Source organism: Corythoichthys intestinalis, chromosome 20 (assembly GCF_030265065.1).
Source record: "Corythoichthys intestinalis isolate RoL2023-P3 chromosome 20, ASM3026506v1, whole genome shotgun sequence".
Lineage (NCBI taxonomy): Eukaryota > Metazoa > Chordata > Actinopteri > Syngnathiformes > Syngnathidae > Corythoichthys > Corythoichthys intestinalis.
The window spans coordinates 10,818,281-10,836,445 of NC_080414.1; the positions used below are offsets into that span (position 1 = coordinate 10,818,281).

General features: G+C 38.9%; 1 long non-coding RNA gene across 1 annotated transcript in view; it reads left to right on the plus strand.

Moving 5' to 3' along the window:
* Positions 1-1,529: 1,529 nt before the first annotated feature.
* Positions 1,530-18,165, plus strand: part of LOC130908495 (uncharacterized) — a 78,649-nt gene continuing 62,013 nt past the window's right edge. Inside the window, exons 1-3 of the long non-coding RNA XR_009061604.1 lie at positions 1,530-1,677; positions 1,799-1,870; positions 1,981-2,058. This is a non-coding gene — a long non-coding RNA (uncharacterized LOC130908495). The remainder of the gene's footprint in view (positions 1,678-1,798; positions 1,871-1,980; positions 2,059-18,165) is intronic.

The following is an 18,165-nucleotide window of genomic DNA, read 5'->3' on the forward strand; positions in this document are numbered from 1 at the left end:
GCAACTAGCCTTTGCGGCGTTCTCTTTCGAATCTCGGGCTTTTGCGAAATACTACTGCTGTGAAATTAAACTAGCTTCAAGTTTCTTCAATTTCTCGCTGCGTATCTTCCCTGTAATCTTGTCGTACATGTCAGCGTGTTTTGTTTGGTAATATCGCCTCTCTTTTAAATCTTCAAAAACAGCGACTGTCTCTTTGCAAATGAGGCAAGACACAGTTGTTGCGTATTTTAGTGAAGAAATAGTCCAATTTCCACCTATCCTTGAAGCGTCGGCTGTGTGTTAAGTCTGTGTGCGGGCCAGATGTTATTGATTTTATGACAGAGGCTGGGGGCCGGATGAAATTTGACCACGGGCCGTATTTGGCCCCCGGGCCGGACTTTGGACATGTCTGCTTTAAATAAAAAAAAAAAATAGGGGAGGGCAATTTTATTGTTTAAATGATTTTTTTCTTTGTTTGAATTTTTTTTTTTTTTTTTTTTTGATTGAAGCAACTTTTTGCGGGATTGAATGATTTAGACACAAATGTTCTACTCATAATATGGCTCAAACACAAAAAGGATTGCCAAAATAAAAGAAAACTTTTAAAATTAAAAATTGTGTTCAAATGCAAATATCTCAAATATTTTTTCGCATTCAAAAACTTTTTTTTCTACCATTGAAATGTTTTTTTTTTGTTTTTTTTTTTTGATTGAAGTGATTTTTCGTTTGAAAATACATTTTGTTTGAAACAACCTATTTTTTGATTGAATAATAAAGACACAAATGTCCCAGGCAAAATGTGGCCCAAACCCAAAACAACATTGCTTCAATCAAAATAAAAAACAAACAAACAAAAAAACAGCTTTCAAATGCATTTTTTTGAGTTTCAATTTTGTTTTTGCATTCAAACACACATTTTTTAATCGAATAATGAAGACACAAATCTACTTCCATATGAATCCACCCGGGGGATACAATTTTTGACTGGGGTAACAACATTGGCACGACACCGGCGGGCGTACCATATTCAATGGATGACGATCTTGGCGAAAATTATAAGTGTTCTAAGCAGCCTGATTTAGAATTCCCCATAATGATGGGAAACAAAAACATGCATTTTCAACTTGTTATTATAAATATTCCTGCAAGTTAATTTAATTGCTGACACTGCGTTTTGGGGTCATCAACATGTGCCCCCCCGGCCCAAAAGTCAAACTCCGCCTATGCCAACGCTATTGATTGCATGGATCATCGATGATTTTCATGCGTGCATATGTTGTTTTTTTATTGGCATGCTATAATGGTGCCATTGACTCGCGCTAGTTTAGCCACTCCGGAGCCCTGAAACTAACAAATAACTTACAAACGAAACGGAATTTGTTGAAATGAACTCCACCAACTAACTAAACCCCCCCGCTAACTCGAAGATTAAGCTTAATGTCAAAAACCCTGAACTTCCACTTTATGAGCGAATCAGTGCAGAAGGCGATTGGTTCGGTCTAGTTCCTCCTAATATTCGTTCAAAAAGAACGGTTCGTTCAAAAAGAACGAATCGTTCACGACCGACTCAACACTGGCTCGTAGCTTCGCCCATGGTGCACCTGAGATAATTAGCAACGCTGCCTCTGTATTTTCCATCTCCCAATTATAGCACCTACGTTGTGCATGACTGCTAGTTGACAAACGCAACAAATTAGAGTAAGTAAATAAAGTTATAGCCTAATAGTTTTTTATAAATACATGTTATACTTCATTTGCTTATAAGCTATTAAAGTGACCATATGTATGCCTTCCGTTTACAATAAAGTCCTTTCCACAGTGCTGCGGACGGGGAATGGCGCGAGCTAAGCACTGTTATCATCAACTGAAAGCGCAAAATGATTGAGAAAAGGTAAACACACTTATAATAATATGCAAGAACAAATATTCCACTTCATTTTGTTCGGTTGTGACAAGATGTTTGACGTTCTTGTCCAATAATAAGCTGTACATGTGTTGCAGACGGAGACTGGTGCTCGCATAGCACTTGTTATTTTCGGCTTTGAAGCTGCCGAACTCCAGTCGAAGAAAAGATTGACAGTAAGTTAAAAAAAAAAAAAAAAGCCTTGTATGAGTAAATATTCCACTTAATTTTATTGGATAGACCAAATGTTTGTCGCCCGTGTACAAATAATTGCGACGTTCTCACATGCTCGTCTACATTGGATACTGCTATTCCCGTAATTTACTGTACACGAAACATGTCATGTAATTTTCGTTTACATACATTAACTAATAGGACAACCCTTAGTTGACTAACGAGTTCATTGCATAGCCATTAACTAAACACCACCACAATATAAAAAGGGCACGACAAATGGCAAATTAGACTGAAAAATATGTTTTGAAAATTGCACTTCATAATGAATATATGCCACTGACATCCATCCAAACTGTTTGGAAGGGCTGGCGCTGTTCTGTCTCTGTCAACACTGTCATCTTGTCTGACAATCGCATGCTATTCCACCTGCCTTTTCCCTGAAGGACGTAAATCAAACGAATGCCTCCACATCTTCAAATTACAAAATGCTTTAAGGTGTACACTATATGTCGAATTATTATTCACAATTTTGAATGTAAGTAAGCATGCTTTCATGTTCTGTTCATGTTATGTGTTACCTAGGGTGACCATATTTTGATTTCCAAAAAAGAGGACACTCGGCTGGGCCTCGAGATACTTGAATTTTACTCGAAGATCACTCAAAGATGCCTATTTCACCCACTTTTTTTTTTTTTTTTTTAACTCAAATGGTTACCCAACAGGCTTCTTTCTAAATAAAAAAACATAAAAAAAAAAAAAAAAAAAAAAAAAAAAAAAACAAATCAAACAAACAAAAAAAATCAATAATGATTAAAAAAAAAAATAATATAATGCAGACCCATGGAAATGTAGTCCAGTCAATACACACACACAGTAGGCTATGTGCCAACTCAACATTTTCTTTAAATTACTATCACGACAACTGTCGTTGACAAATTGTAAATTGTTATTCCCACATATATATATATATATATATATATATATCTTTTCACCAATTAGATCTTTTACATTTGTAATCAGTTAAACTTTGTCAGGTGCTGCTTGTTTCAGCAGGAAGTTCATTGGTTAAACTCTCTGCGCGTTATCGGTTGGAACAAAATCCAGCACCCACTTTGCCCTTTCTGGAATCGGTTTGACACCTGTGTTCTAGATTGTACGCAAACAATAACCGACAAGCTATTCAACCAGCATGTTTCCAAATGCAGCATTTGAAAACTACATTGCCCATAATGCCTAGCGCGGCTGAGCTCACTGATTGCTACCCCATTAGCGAGTACGGGAACCGAGTCAAAATCAGACTTTGTCATAAAAGTTTACTATCATCGGCAGCGCAAAGATGCGACAACAAACGGGATTTTACAGACTACACCAGTGCAAATCTCCGACAGAAGTCAACATTTGCTTTATATACGTATTTATCGTAAAATAAACTCATAAGAAACACAGCTATTTAGCTATACTAGCATTCAACCATTAAGTAACGCAAAACAATTACAAGACTGATACAATGTACTGCATCTCTGTGTACACATATAACCCTATATACAGAAGAGAAGACACATGACTGACATTAACAGGAGATAAACTTACAGAAAGGTGTATGGAGCCACGTCTTTTCGAACTCTTTATTGAACTTACTGTAGTCAGATCTCTCGCCAAACCGTCAGTAGATGGTGGTAATTCCCCATGAAACAGGTTAAACTGCCAACAAAAAAAAGATCTACTCCTTCTCCCGCTCCTACTAGTAGGAGCCACGTCAACGCAAGCAGGCGCTGCCCCCTAGCGGCCGAAGGGATTCTCTTCAAATCGGTCCCGTGAAAAATAATAAATACCGGACATTTTAATGAATTTATGAATCTCGGCCGGACACTCCGGAGGGCACGTAATAAGAGGACTTGTCCGGGCAAAAGAGGACGTTTGGTCACCCTAGTGTTACCTAATAGTGAACTGCGCACCGAGGCTTATGCTAAAATGGCTTTTTCCTGTGTCCTTCTGTAAGAAACTGTCTTGCATTGTAAACTATTTATTAGACAAGTTTCCGAGGTTATTTCTCCCATTTCTCCATTCAAAATAGGGGTGCACGCTATCCATTTTTTTAAAAACAGATACCGATATCGATAACCTTCTGCTCCTCAAAGCCAATATCGATGACCGATAATAAATATATAATTTTTTAAATGTATAACTTGAGTTTTTGAACACTTGGAGGTTAAAAAAAAATAAATAGTAGTGGATTCAGATAGATAGATTTGCCTTTGAGCTCACCAGATTTTCATAATGACATGAACAAAACAGTGCGTTTCATTTCTGCACTGCCTGACAGCCAGCTAAGAATGAATGCACCTCCGTAAACCACAAGGCTTGGTCTTTTCTTGCTTTTATGAGAAGACACTCGTCTTAATATTGTGAAAGTACAACAGAAAAATACACATCATACTCAATACTCAATATACAATAAACTGCACAATACACTGATATGCACAACTATTATATGTATAGCATAGCACACTAGCTTGAGCTACTAAAGCATTGGCTGGCTTCTATAACACAACTTATGAAGTTCTGTACATATGACCCTTCACCACAGAAGTAAATATATCTTGCACATCCATATGTTACAGTAAACATAAAATACTTACATATATTTCCGAGGCGGAAACGTAACAGAAAGCATTCACGACTGTCAATGCTACCGCTAGACACCGCAATGTGTAAGTGATTGAACCAAACTACTGTAACAAAAAATAGATGCAGTAAATTAATCTGACCAGCAGGTGGGAGCAATGCGCCGCAAATGGTCAACTGATTTCCCATACTAGTGTGTAAACTGTAAAGCCAGAACAGTACATATTATCGGTCGCATTATAAATGTGATTAGATTTATCAAGATGACGTCATAATTCCTATTATCGGACCAATAATTATCGTGCACCAGTAATCCAAATCAACAGTGTAGCTGGAGTAACTAGGGGTGTGAATATCGTGATACTTTGTATCCCAAAAGTTTATCGATATGCGCCTGCCAAGAATCGAGATATCATTTTAAAAAGGTGTCAATGTCTAAGAAGAAAAATAAAAAGGAACCAACAAGTTGCTCCTAAAATCTTCCACCTCAATAATGCCTCTGTTAACTCTAAGGCTGCATTGACGGTGCTCAACGCCCAATCTATTTTGACTGAGAACGTTCGTTCATTCGAAACCAGAGCATTCAGTCATTCGGTCCGATTTTCAGGCCATTTACAGGTCACTTGCTGTTCATTTGAGAGCATTTACAGGTTATTTCCTGTTGAGTTTGAGTCACTGCCTATTCTTTTTGGTGATTCCCAGGTCACTTCCTGTTCTGTAACTAAAAATAAACAGGAAGTGACCCATAAAATACCCCCAAATCAACTGGAAGTAACTGAAAATCAACAGGTAAATGACCTTAATTGACCCCAAATTACATCATTGCCTAGCATTGGCTGCCACTGACGGCCAAAGATGTTCAATCCGTTTGAAGTGGGAGGGATGGCAGCGAATGCACGAAAGTTCATTCGCTGCCAACCTCCCAGTTCAAATGGATTGGACGCCTAGTAGTGATAAACTCATTCCAATTCACAGCAGAAGCTTGTTTTTCTGATTATTGTTTTTCGAATAAACTAGAATAATTTCCTGACCAATGTATTGATAATAGTTGTATCGCCATATCTTCAGATCATCGTTGGCGTGAGCTTTGTATCGCGTATCGTATCGTGAGGTACCAAGAGGTTCCCACTTCTAGGAGTCACATTACTCATCAAAATCCCTTAAAGACAATTTGGAAATACCGCATCCATCTGCCATCATCGCGACAGAGGAGGACAACATTTTCATGAAGCCGATGTGGAACCAAGCTCGTGCCTCCACAAAGACCGGGTGTTTTTGTAGCCATGTTGCCGCTGTTTTATGGAAGGTATGTTCTTCCTATCCCTGCATTTTCATGTGTCCGGTGTTCAAAAAATGCTAAAGCTAAAATCTTGCGCATGAAATGACTTGTTGCCTTTGATCCTGCTATTACGATGAATATTGTAATTATGATGATCTTTAATATTATTTACTACAAATACTCTATCTGCTGCGAGCCTGTTGCTAATCAGTACGTGTAGATGGCACAATTCAATCAAAGCATAAATGCAAGTGTTACAAGTTTTTTGTTAGTTTACAGGTGGAAAATTCTGTTAGGCAAGGGAAGACAAGTTGATGTACACATATCGTGACTAAGTTCTACCCGGCAGCCCAGAGGCTGGGACAGACGGTTGCTTGCCTCGCGGCGGTCCGTTCAACTACGAGTTTTTTAACTGCAGCAACTTTGAGATACGCTATTGGAGCTGGAATTACCGAGGACAGCGTGAGAAAGCCCGTCTGGAGGCCGCCGAGGATCTCCGTAATGGCAGGTGAAAGTTTGGCGAGGCTCTCTTAAGCTCTGCTGTCTGATAACAAATTCCTCGTATGCTCAACCTTCGTTAATATTTTTCTAATAATTTTATAAATTGGGATTTATTGACCTGTTTTGCACATGCAGCAATCTTTTGAAATAAAACAAGAAATGGAATCATGTTTTCCAAAAGTTTTATTGCGATCAATATTGGCTATAAAAAAAATGAAATACTATATTTGTTTGCTTACCTTTTAGTATTTCCTTGTAACAACAAAATACGTGTCAGCCCTTTTGTATTCGGCAACTGTCATATTATTTGTAATTTCACGTCATTTTGGTCCCTTAAGTGGCCGGTGTATCAATCTACTTTCATGTTAACACTGGCTGCATAGGTTGTTCTAATTTTGTCCACGAATGATCAACAAAGTGATAAGAACAAACATACAATCTTTTAGGTGGATCCTTAGGTTTAAAGCACATCCCTAACTTGTTGTCTGCAGCTGGTTTTGATTTGAAGCGTAAGGCAAGTTAGATCCACACTGGCACATCGTAACTACTATCTGGTCGCTGATCAAAACGTTCCACTTATACATAGGCGCTTCAGCACAGAAGGTCTCGGAGTTTCATCTACGTCATGCTGAATCCATTTTTGGAGATTCCGTGGGTTTCTCTGGTTTGATTTTGGAGTTTTACCTTTACCAACACACTGCTTACTTCAACTGTACTTCATGTTGTTCTGTCTAAACCGGAAGTTCGAAGCAGAAATTGTCAAAGATGGCGCTGCCCATGTTTCGCTCAGGAAACTTGTCTATATGTCGAATTATTTTCACAATTGTGAAGGTAAGTAAGCATGCTTTCATGCTCTTGTGTAGTATGTGCTACCTAGTAGTGAACTGCACACAGAGCGCTTATGCTTATTTTAAATGGCCTTTTTTCTATGTTCTTCTTTAAGACAGTCTTGCATTGTAATCCTATGCTAGATATTAGTTGCAAACCAGGAGGTGAGAATTGTAATTATTCGATCTGAATTCTTAAAGTTGATGTTAAGAGAGCAAACTCCACACAGTCTAAGTAATCAAGCAACCTCTACAGACGTTTAACCTCATTGCTGCCTAAAAGGGGAAGAAAACGCCTTGATCATATTCATCCCAGCGAAAAGAATCTTGTTTAATAAAGTTAAAAAGCAGAATTTCATTTGTCTGATGTGAATTGGTGAAGAAAATTCAAATTAATGCTCATGTTCCCAGAAGTAGGCAAATAACTGTTGTCGTATAGTTTTAAATATCAGTACTATTTCATCCAATCAAACGCAAGTTTTTCAGATTGTCCCGCCTACTCGTCATGCTTGGACAAACCGCTGTGCTTAGCGTAGCTATTGGAGAAACGTGCTTTACTGGACCCAGGAAGTGAAGTGGGCTTGATCTGAGAATCACACAGAGAAAGGAGGACAGTGACGGGATTGAACAGGTACAGATACTTTGTCATATAGCATCTATTTTCTTTATAGTTACTTTCTACCTGTTTTGAGTGTATCAGTGGTAATGTGCTTTACGTGCAAGGCGTGACTGACATTCGTCACACAATGGCTGCACTTGTAAGTAGAATTTTTGGCGGGGGGTTTGAAATTGTAAGAGGTTTAAAGAAATGGATGATTTGCATACTCAAGTACTTTTTACTATCATATTCACTTGAGGATCATTTATACCGGGTCTAATATATTGCTTGAACCTTCCAGCCACAAAGTTGCCCAAGATCGCCCCAGATGTTTTACCAGGACCTCCATGCTGAATGGCAACCATGATAAAGCACTATGGCTATTGTTCGAGATACCTGCTCATGAGAAGGTATCGTATTTGATTTCTGCTTCAAAAAAAAGGTTAAAAAAAAAAAAAAAGTTAATTTTTAAAGCTGTCAGAACTGAATTAGTCTTCTGTGATGTTTCACTCTCCCTCCTGCTGCTCTTTGTTGGTCAGGCAGTGCCCTGGTGTTGCTTATTAAAGTTAACGATGATTGACAGATTTTGCGGTTTGATCTTGCCAGCGATAACAACTTCAAAGAGCAGCATGCGTCAATCATCGTTTAACTTGTTAAACAGTTGCTGTGGCAACTCATTGTGTGAGTAGCTTGAGTGAATTTCAGTGGACTCAATGAACCATTTTATAAAGACAAGCATTTTTCTACTTGTTTGAATATATTTCAATAATTTATCATTTATAATATTTAGTAATTTAACTTATCGTAGTTATTGCATTTGAAGTGCTTAAAACCATTTATTAAAATATATATGTACATAAAAAATGTTTTTAAATTATACTTCAGGGGAAAAAAGTGAAAAAACTTGTCTTATAAGTAGCTCTTTCCAATACTCGATCTAAATAAATGCATTGAACACACACACTTCGCGTTTTTTTCACTTATTGCAACAGGTTCTGTTCCCCATTAACTGCGAAAAATGAGGGATCACTATATTTCAGTGGTATATACTGTATATGTATTTTCAGACAGTTGCATTCATTTTTACGCATACAGTTCATAGGCTTTCAACTTTACATTAAGTAAGAATACTTTGACTGGTTAAGATTTCAGATAGGTTTTTTTGCATTTTTAAAATCATTTTTACCATTGCATTTAGCCTCTTCGAGAACAGTTTTTCTGTTTCTTGCAAAAATGGGCGCTATCACAGTGTTACGGTAAGTGAACGGATAACATGAAAACGCTACAGAAAAGGTTGATTTTTACAATGTTAAGAGTCGACAAAACGCAACATCTTTCTATGTTTATGTCAACACATTATTACACATGGTCAATCCTGTAAAACAAATCCACTTCCAGTTTTTGAAACCCTGGTATTTTTTAAAAATGTTAAAATCTGGGATGAATACCCTCCAATCAGCAACAATGCAGGGGCACTATGGAATTCGGAATGTGGCCGTCGCGGACGACCTCCCTGATCTTCCTATCTGCCTGCCGCAGCCGCATCCTTCGGGGTCACCTTGTCGTAATCTACCATTTCCAAGCTTGACATTCTGGAGAGTGCCGTCTGTGTTGTATGTTTGTTTCCCATTTTAATTTAATCGCGAGTTTCTGGCTAAACACGGAGAAGATTTCTCCTTGTTATTATTTTTTCGATTGACTGGCACGCTTCGGGCATTGTCGAAGCGATCCAGATGGTCCGAGAGCTTTCAAGGGACGTAGCGCTGATGGCTAATTATCCTCACCGGACCCTAAGGAACTCTTAAGAATAAACAACACTGATGAATTTTTTTGATAGGAAGGAATTGCGCGCGATTGATTGGCTCTCGGAGGTGCGCGCTGATTGTCAGCTGGCACGTGTAACGACGCGCGTCGGCTTGTTAATTACACTTCCAGGCGAGCATAGGCCCTTGGGACGGATACCGTGTCGGGGAAAAATGTCCTCCGCTTGAAGATGAGCTATCGAGCGCATGATTTGATCGACGTGGCCGCCCCTTGGCGGACATGTCGAGTCTTCTTCCAAAGGTTCAGTCCCGATAGCAGACGCTTGCGCTTCCCGAAACGTGTCAAGTGCTGACTTGTTATTTTGTTATCTTCTCTAAAGTCAGATGTAAAGTTTGTCCAAAACTTGTCTGAGAGTTTGATAGACACTAGCTTTGGCCACATATGCGCCACTGGTGATGTTACTGAGATTTCTATCTGGAATTGAAACCAATTAACGACGTGTACTTTCTAGTACACGTGAAAACACCTGCGGCTGTGAGACACTATAAGGTGTCTCTAGTGTGATCTCACTTGAGGGTCTCAATTTTATTCTATTGTTGTCGTTATTAGTGAAAATGAAGTGACATTTTGTGAGCTTTTTTAGATGCAAAAAAAAAAACCCACATCTAATTTGGCAAATTTATTCATTTGGTAGGGTGTGTAGCTTGGGGAATGTTAAAGGGAACCCTGGATTGAAAGACTTGTAGTTCTTAAAAGATAAACGTTATTATGAGTTAAACAATTTGATATTAAAATCCCTCTTGATGTTTTCGTTTCATACAATTTGTAAAATTAGTTTAAAACGGTCGCCATTGTTGTCGTCACAGGGCGGTGACGTCATTGGCTTGTGCTGCAGGGCTCTAGCGACATAAACATGCCAACTTTTTGAGCCCTTTCAATTTGAACCCGTGAGACCTTAATGAGCATGACAGCATTGTCGCTATTTCACAAAACGCAGGAAAAGCAAAATGAACAGGAAAAACGGGATGAGATAAGAGAGAAGGACAACCGATGTTCCGCCAAAATGTGCTACACCGGCAAAACGTGCTACAAGAGGGAAATTTGACACCTAAATTACTACCGTGCTCTTTCAGCTTGTTTTGTTTAGATACATACATACAGACAGAACATACTAAAGATGCTTTTAGGAAATACTGAAATGTAGTGATATCAAATAAGGGGGGTTAAAAAACAATGCTTTTAAGTATGAGAGGGAAACACATGCAAAACGTATATTTTAAGGCAATGAAAAGGTAATAAAGGACTCAATAAAAACTTATGATGCACCGATGCAAGTATCGTCAGGGGCGCTGATCCGGCCCGAAATGGTGGTATCGACGAGTAGCAACAAAGATGCCGCCGATACTATTTACTGGTCCACTATTATAACACTTGAACGTAGTCTTTTTTTTCTCCTGACGTTCACTACACTCTCTGTTGTGTGATGACACGTGATTACTTTGCATGCCAAGCAGCTGTCGTTATTGACTTGCACGCCAAGCAGCTATCGCTATTGGCCTGCTCCAGACCAATGAGAGCTGGACAATAGCCGCTCTTAACCAATGCCGGGGCAGCTTTTTCATACGTAGGAAAAACAAAGTACGAGAGGAAAATGTCAGCGGTCTGGAAATATTTCAGTTTATAATCTCCGTCGCGTACAATGGCTGCATACAAGATTTGCGGCCTGAAAGTTTGGAGAGGTGTAGTTAAATCGACCAGTTTAAATACCTCGAACCTAATAAAACATTTGAAGACGAAACATGTGAACGAACACAAAGAGTTTGATGCTGCAACAGTCGGACTGCTATCCAGAGGGAGAGGGCTTGACCGGAGCAACAATCTCTGGTCAGTTCAGTTCGTGTACTTTACTTTTATTGTCTATTACTGAAAGAAATACCACAGTAATTTGAGACCTGTTTCAAAAGTAGGGTTGCCATCTTTCAGAAATAGAAATAAGGGACGCTCCCCTCGCGCCCAAAGCCGTACAGGCGACGAAAAAACATATGATCCCCAAAACTACTAAAATGCATAGAAATGTATCTATTTACTGTATATTCTGTATTGGTTCAATACGGTACGCAACTTTTAATTCTCAATTCTTATTTCAAAGGACTGATGGCAAGCCTGTTCAAAAGTGCTTTAGAAGTAGGCCAAGCTAAGTGGCTAAATGTGTGTTGCTGCTGGTGCCCAGAGAGGGAGGCTAATAGAGAGACAGGATGCTGTGGTCAATTATTATTACTTATAATTGAATTAAAGTTGCACTGTTTGGCCTTTGAGAGCCAAACTCGGGGTTTATAAATTATTTATTCATTGTATTTTTACTTTCTTACTGTTGGGCTATTATTATACATGTTTTAATTTCACGAATTTAGCACTATTTTGGCCTTTAAAAGCCAAAGGTTTATTTAACTATTGTCACCCATACCAGGTATGCAATAAAAAGTTCTACTGGATTGACTTTGTGTATATGTATATATATATATATATATATATATATATATATATACAAAGTCAAAGTGGTAACGGCCGATATTGCACAGCCAGGATTCGGGGCCAAAAAATGGTATTGTTGCAACACTAATAAAAACACAAATAGTAAGTACTCGCAGCTTTTAACTGATGTGCGCATGTGTTGGACGTCTCTCAATGTAGGAAGGAAAGTCCACTGCGCGCACTAAACATGGCGCCCTCTGTAGGTCAAAACATGTACAAAATATTATAGGTTTTTAAGTCAATGGCGTTATTATATGTGTTTTTAGTAACATATTTTAGTGAAAGACAACAGTTGTGGCTTATTAGAGCCAACAAGTCTTTTAAGTCAGAGTTTCCCTTTAACAAATTTAGCACCTGAATATAAGGGTGACCTTTCAAATCTTCAGATTCCATGCCAGAAGATTGCCATTTTGGCCCAGAAAGATACATTGACTGAGATTTTAATTGCGGCCAAATTTGAACCTAAACAGATGGTTGACTAAATTGTGAAGATTTCTAGTTTTCATCTTCGCATGTGGGTAGAGCATGACGGCAAAGATTGATGACTCAGAACTCAGTTAGTCAGTGTTTGGGAAAATTCATCCCCTGAAGCTGCTTTCCCTTTGCAACATGAACTTTGGTAGACATGTCTAACATGAGCGGACCCACGAAAAAGACTGAAGAAGTCATGCTTGAAAAAATACATGAAGTCTCTTACTTTGGTTTGAAGCGGCCATTTTCGGACTGTTTAGCCACTTTAGCTCCATTCGCACTTGTAGTTTTCAGTTCCCCTGTGTAGCTCTTTCATCTCCAAGTTTAACAACAAAGTCGAAGGACTAAAACCTCTTATTTATCCTCTCGATTGGTGAGCACATAGCGCTTCCTGGCTGAAAGCAATGAGCCCGAGCCCGGTCCATTTGCTGGCGTGATAATGAGAAAAGTGTGAAAGTGGAAACGTCGGCAGCTTAGCTTAGCGCTGAATAAAGTGCCCAATTTCTGGCCGACTTCATTCCGTCTTTGCGTCGAGCCCCGCGGGCGCTTGTTGAGTTGGAGGAGAGCGCTCCTCATCAGTGAACAAAAGTGACAGCGTAATGACTTTGCTCATTTTCTATTTCTGCTTTTGGCAAAGTCGTTATTAGGCGTGAACCTGTGAATTTAGACAAGTCTGCCAGCAGTTTGCCAGGACTCATCTTTCATCGGTACTCTTTGGGGGCGTAAACAGCCGTGAATTGCTCATTCATACCGTTTATTCGCCTCGCTACTGTCCAAACTCTAATGCAGTCCATTTTCCATAGTGACTATAAAAGAATGTAGCGTCAAGGGCAAATGGAACCTGAAGAAAACTGTTTAATCTTCATGCTCACGTTCGATTTCTTATGAATACAGGGTTTTTTTTTTTTTTGGACTCAAGGATGGTCCAAGGTAATGAAAAGATGGATTAAAGGATTTCAAAGATGAAGAATCCAACATTTGAAACAAATCATGATTCCACAGCTTTTAGTTGTAATAGTTTCAATGACTTTTAAACTCTCCCGAATCGTTCTATGATCCCATTTGCTGATGCGGCTCGTCTGAATGTCACTGAATCTGCGCCGATCCGTCACGTCTTGTATTATGAGTCAATGAGAGGGAGCTCTGGTCTCCAGTTGCGAGTGTTAATCAGTAATCGCCTCAATTTCACACATCTGCGCTCACGTTGGGACCGTCTCTGGCGATGTTGGTGGCATGCAAAGTTACGCTCAGGGCGGGGATGTGCCGTTAAATCCAATTTGGGTAACTCTGTCGATGTCAGTCGGTCCAAATTGGATTTTTTAAAGGGCCGCTAGGTTAGCAATGTTGAGTTGGTCACCACAATCTGACTTTTAAAAAATCTTGAGGTTAGACGATAGTAAAAGTGAAAATTGAAAGTCGAACCAGTGTCACGAAACGGAATGAGGTAACTCCGCATGGCTATACACCCTCGGCGCTAGCATTGCGGCCTCCCACTGCGAGGCGTAAATACTGAGCGTAATTAGGTTTCAAGAAGCGTTTGGGAAGAGAGACTGCGAGCGGTAGGCGACCCTGACCAATATTATCCGCCGTATTCGCCGTAATCGCATGCACGTTCTGTTCCTGCGAGGCAGCTCAGCCGCTTTCTTATTGGATTTAAAAATAGAACCCACGATCCCTTGGGCCCGTTCTCCTGCTGTGCGAGTTTGTGTGTGTGTTGGTTTCAGTGACTCCGGAAAGCAGTTGAATGAGTTATTGCTTAATATTTGTGCGTTAAGTGTGCTTACCAAACAATTGAAGGCTTTCTTGGCTACTTAGTTAACATGCTAACTGAAAAACTAATATTTGCAGCATTCTGCAGTGTTGTGATGCTGATTTTGTTATGTTGTAACATTTGCTCGCTTTCTTTGAAGTTGTGTTGTTGATAAGTGAGAACGTGAAAGTTTCTTTGCAGCTTAGTTTCTTCGTAATGCGCTCTTAAGTTAAATGAATAAATATTTGTATTTTATTCAACCCCTTTTCAACCCCGTCTAGAGGAGTAGTAGAGATGTCTTAAGTTATTTACATGTAAATACACCTCATGTGCACCTCGCCGTTTTGCTTGGGTGCACAATAGCAAGCGCTAATCCTTCCCTTTTGCTGCAAATGAGCTTTGATAACAGCAAAGTACACAATACAGGCCAACAAAAATGTCGACTTAACAGTAGAACCTATAGCGGTCTTGGGAATTTGTACTCAATATTTTTATGGCATGTAATCTTATTAAAATAAAACATTTAAGCACGGAAGCTTAGTTCAGGGTCGTGACTCCAAAAGAGGGCATGTACGCTTTGTCAGAATGAACTAAGGTCAACACGAGGGCTGCAGCTATCGAATATTTTAGTAATCGCGTCATCGACTGAAAATTCTATTGATTTAATCGAATAATCGGATAAAACATTTTTTTTTTTTTTTTTTAGGTAAAGAGCAATTATAAATATAGATGATAAAACAAGACATTTCGGTAACACTTTATAACTATCTGTTTTACTAGTTAATAGATCATTAGTAAACTGTTGATAAATGATTTATTGTTGATTTGTGAAGTATTTGTTAACAGTTTGTTAAGCATTTACAGGGTATTCTTAACTTGAAACACAGTTTGTGTAGAAATGTTTCAAGTTTTTGTGTGTAACGTTTGGCATTTCTATCTTTTCAGGTTAAGAAATGCCGTTTACTCCAAAAGAAAAGGCATTTTCATATGGCATTTTGCAGGCAGCACTCATGTTGCACATGTATGAAAATCTGCCATAGTAACAACAAATAGTTGTACTTTTCTTTGTATATTTAACCAATAAAACTTATGACCTTCAATATAAAGTGTATATAGTTTTATTAAGATCCATCAACTAGCATGGGCATTTAGAATGGAGTCAACCATATTGTAACACCCTGTAAATGCTTAACAAACTGTTAACAAATACTTCACAAACGACAATAAATCATTTATCAACAGTTTACTAATGATCTATTAACTAGTAAAACGGATAGTTATTATAAAGTGTCACCAACATTTCATCTAATATTGAACTATTTTCAGTCAATCAATTTCTTTTTCGATGTACATTGTTGAAAACTGCCAACAATTGCATCTCAAATGTGACTTAAAAAAAAAAAGACTAATTCACTGCTTTCACTCAGAAAACTTGTAGATCTTATAAAAAATTTCTTACCTAAAAATGTCATTACGCTTGATAACACACATCACTTGATTACACACATCACTTAAAAAAGTTAGGTGTTTTCCCCACGTGTTTCAATTGAATTTCCACTTGTGTCAAGCTGTAAGTTCTAGTTAAGTTTTAAGTTAGTCTAAACTATAAGTCCTGATAGGATTTTTAGTTTTTGCAGTGTTCAAAATAAATGCTGTGCTGTATTGGAGCACATTAGGCACCAGCGCTACTTGGTGTTTTATCCAGCAATGACTTCTGAGCTGAAATTGACAGTTGGCATTAAGTTTTTATTTTCCACCCTAATCACTTTACAGCACTGTTTTCTCAGATTAAATAAAGCCTGTATGTAAGAGTTAGCCACGCATCGACAGTGATCATAATGAATAGAAACCTAGCCCTCCGCAGGGATAACTTTACGCGAACGAGTGACAGTGTTAATCTTATTTATGAGCCCTGAGAAGTGTGCTGCTTTAAGATGGAAGGCTGTTTTATTTACGCCGCCAATTCGGTCATTTCGCATCTAGCTCTACGTACATGTGATATCTATGACACACATCAGACGGCGCTACTTGCTACTACTGTAGCAACATGCGGGCGTAGTTTTTAGCAACGTTGGCGCAGTTTGTAACGGCTGTCAGCTGCAGTAAGGTATTTTTTTATTGCTTCTTCCTCTACGCACTTGACGTCAGCGCGTTGTCCCGCATGAAAAGTAGTCCGGGCAAAACGTGATGCTTAGAGCTGGCAAAATTAAACGATTCCTCGAGGTGAATAAAATTACTCGGATTAGTTTTTAAACTCGAGTTGCTCAAGTATTCGTTTCAGCTCTAGTCAACACATATCAAAGTTTTGAAAAATGTAGCAAGTCTTTGTTGTAAATTGGTGTTAGGAGCAAACTCGTCCACGTACCACTTTGTGAATCAGTCGGAACTGTCGATTGATGTCAGTCCAAACAGAGTATGACGACAAGGATATTTGACAACCTGGCTGTCGCGAAAACGCAATTTGAACACTTTCAACATTTTTTTCGCAGCCGAACAATCGCTCGCTGCAAATGTTTTGCCTTCATCCTCTCCCGGGGGACGAATAACGCTAATTGTTGCGATTGACTCGCCGACGTGAGGACGTTTTTGATTTTATGGACTCCCTCGGCTGGCGGGATTAAGCGGGAGTGAACAATGAAGCTGGACAATGGCGCTCAGCAGACGCTTGAACCCGCTCCAGCATAAACAGCATCAATGCCATCACTTGCCGCTGCCAGTGTTTACCGCCCCTCGGCTATTTCACACATTGAGCCAGTCCTTTTCACTTTAATGCAATGACTGGAGGCCCGCCGGGCTTTCCCATTCACTTAGTGTTACAGGACAGTCTCAATTAGTGTTGCGTTTAGGATAATGCTATTCAAGACGAAGACTTGCCACAGAACACAACTCACGGAGTACAAATTTGGGCAAAACAAGACCAAAAGCCTCAAATTTGGTTTTGAGACCAAGATCATTCTTGAGTTACAACAATAGTCCTCCATTATACGTGGAAAAAAAACGGTAATGCCAGCATTAACATTACAATTAGTAGCTTGAATGTGACTGAAGTTTGCAACAAGTTGTTGGCTGACCTTCAAATTTTAGTTCAATAGGTAAATTTCATTGCATTCCTTCGAAACATAATCAACATTCACTCTGTTGTCAATAACTTTCCAAGAATTGGTTTGGCTATCACGAGGGTTGGGCATCGAGCATCGATGGGAACCGGTTCTATCACTCCGATGCTCCCGGAATCGTTCGAATTCTTCAATTCCGATGCCCTGACCGCCGAGCGGAAAAAATTGCTGTAGTTCAAAGACTTAACATTTATATTAGGGCTGTCAAAATTATCGCGTTAACAGGCGGTAATTAATTTTTTAAATTAACCACGTTAAAATATTTGACGCAATTAACGCACATGCCCCGCTCAAATAGATTAAAATGACAGCACAGTGTCATGGCCACATGTTACTTTTGTTTTTTGGTGTTTTGTCGCCCTCTACTGGCGCTTGGGTGCGACTGATCTTATGGGTTTAAGCACCATGAGCATTGTGTAATTATTGACATCAACAATGGTGAGCTAGTAGTTTATTTTTTGACTGAAAATTTTGCAAATTTTATTAAAACGAAAACATTAAGAGGGGTTTTAATATAAAATTTCTATAACTTTTCCTTACATTTACCTTTTAAGAACTACAAGTCCTTCTATCCATGGATCGCTTTAACAGAATGTTAATGTTAATGCCGTCTTGTTGATTTATTGTTATAATAAACAAATAC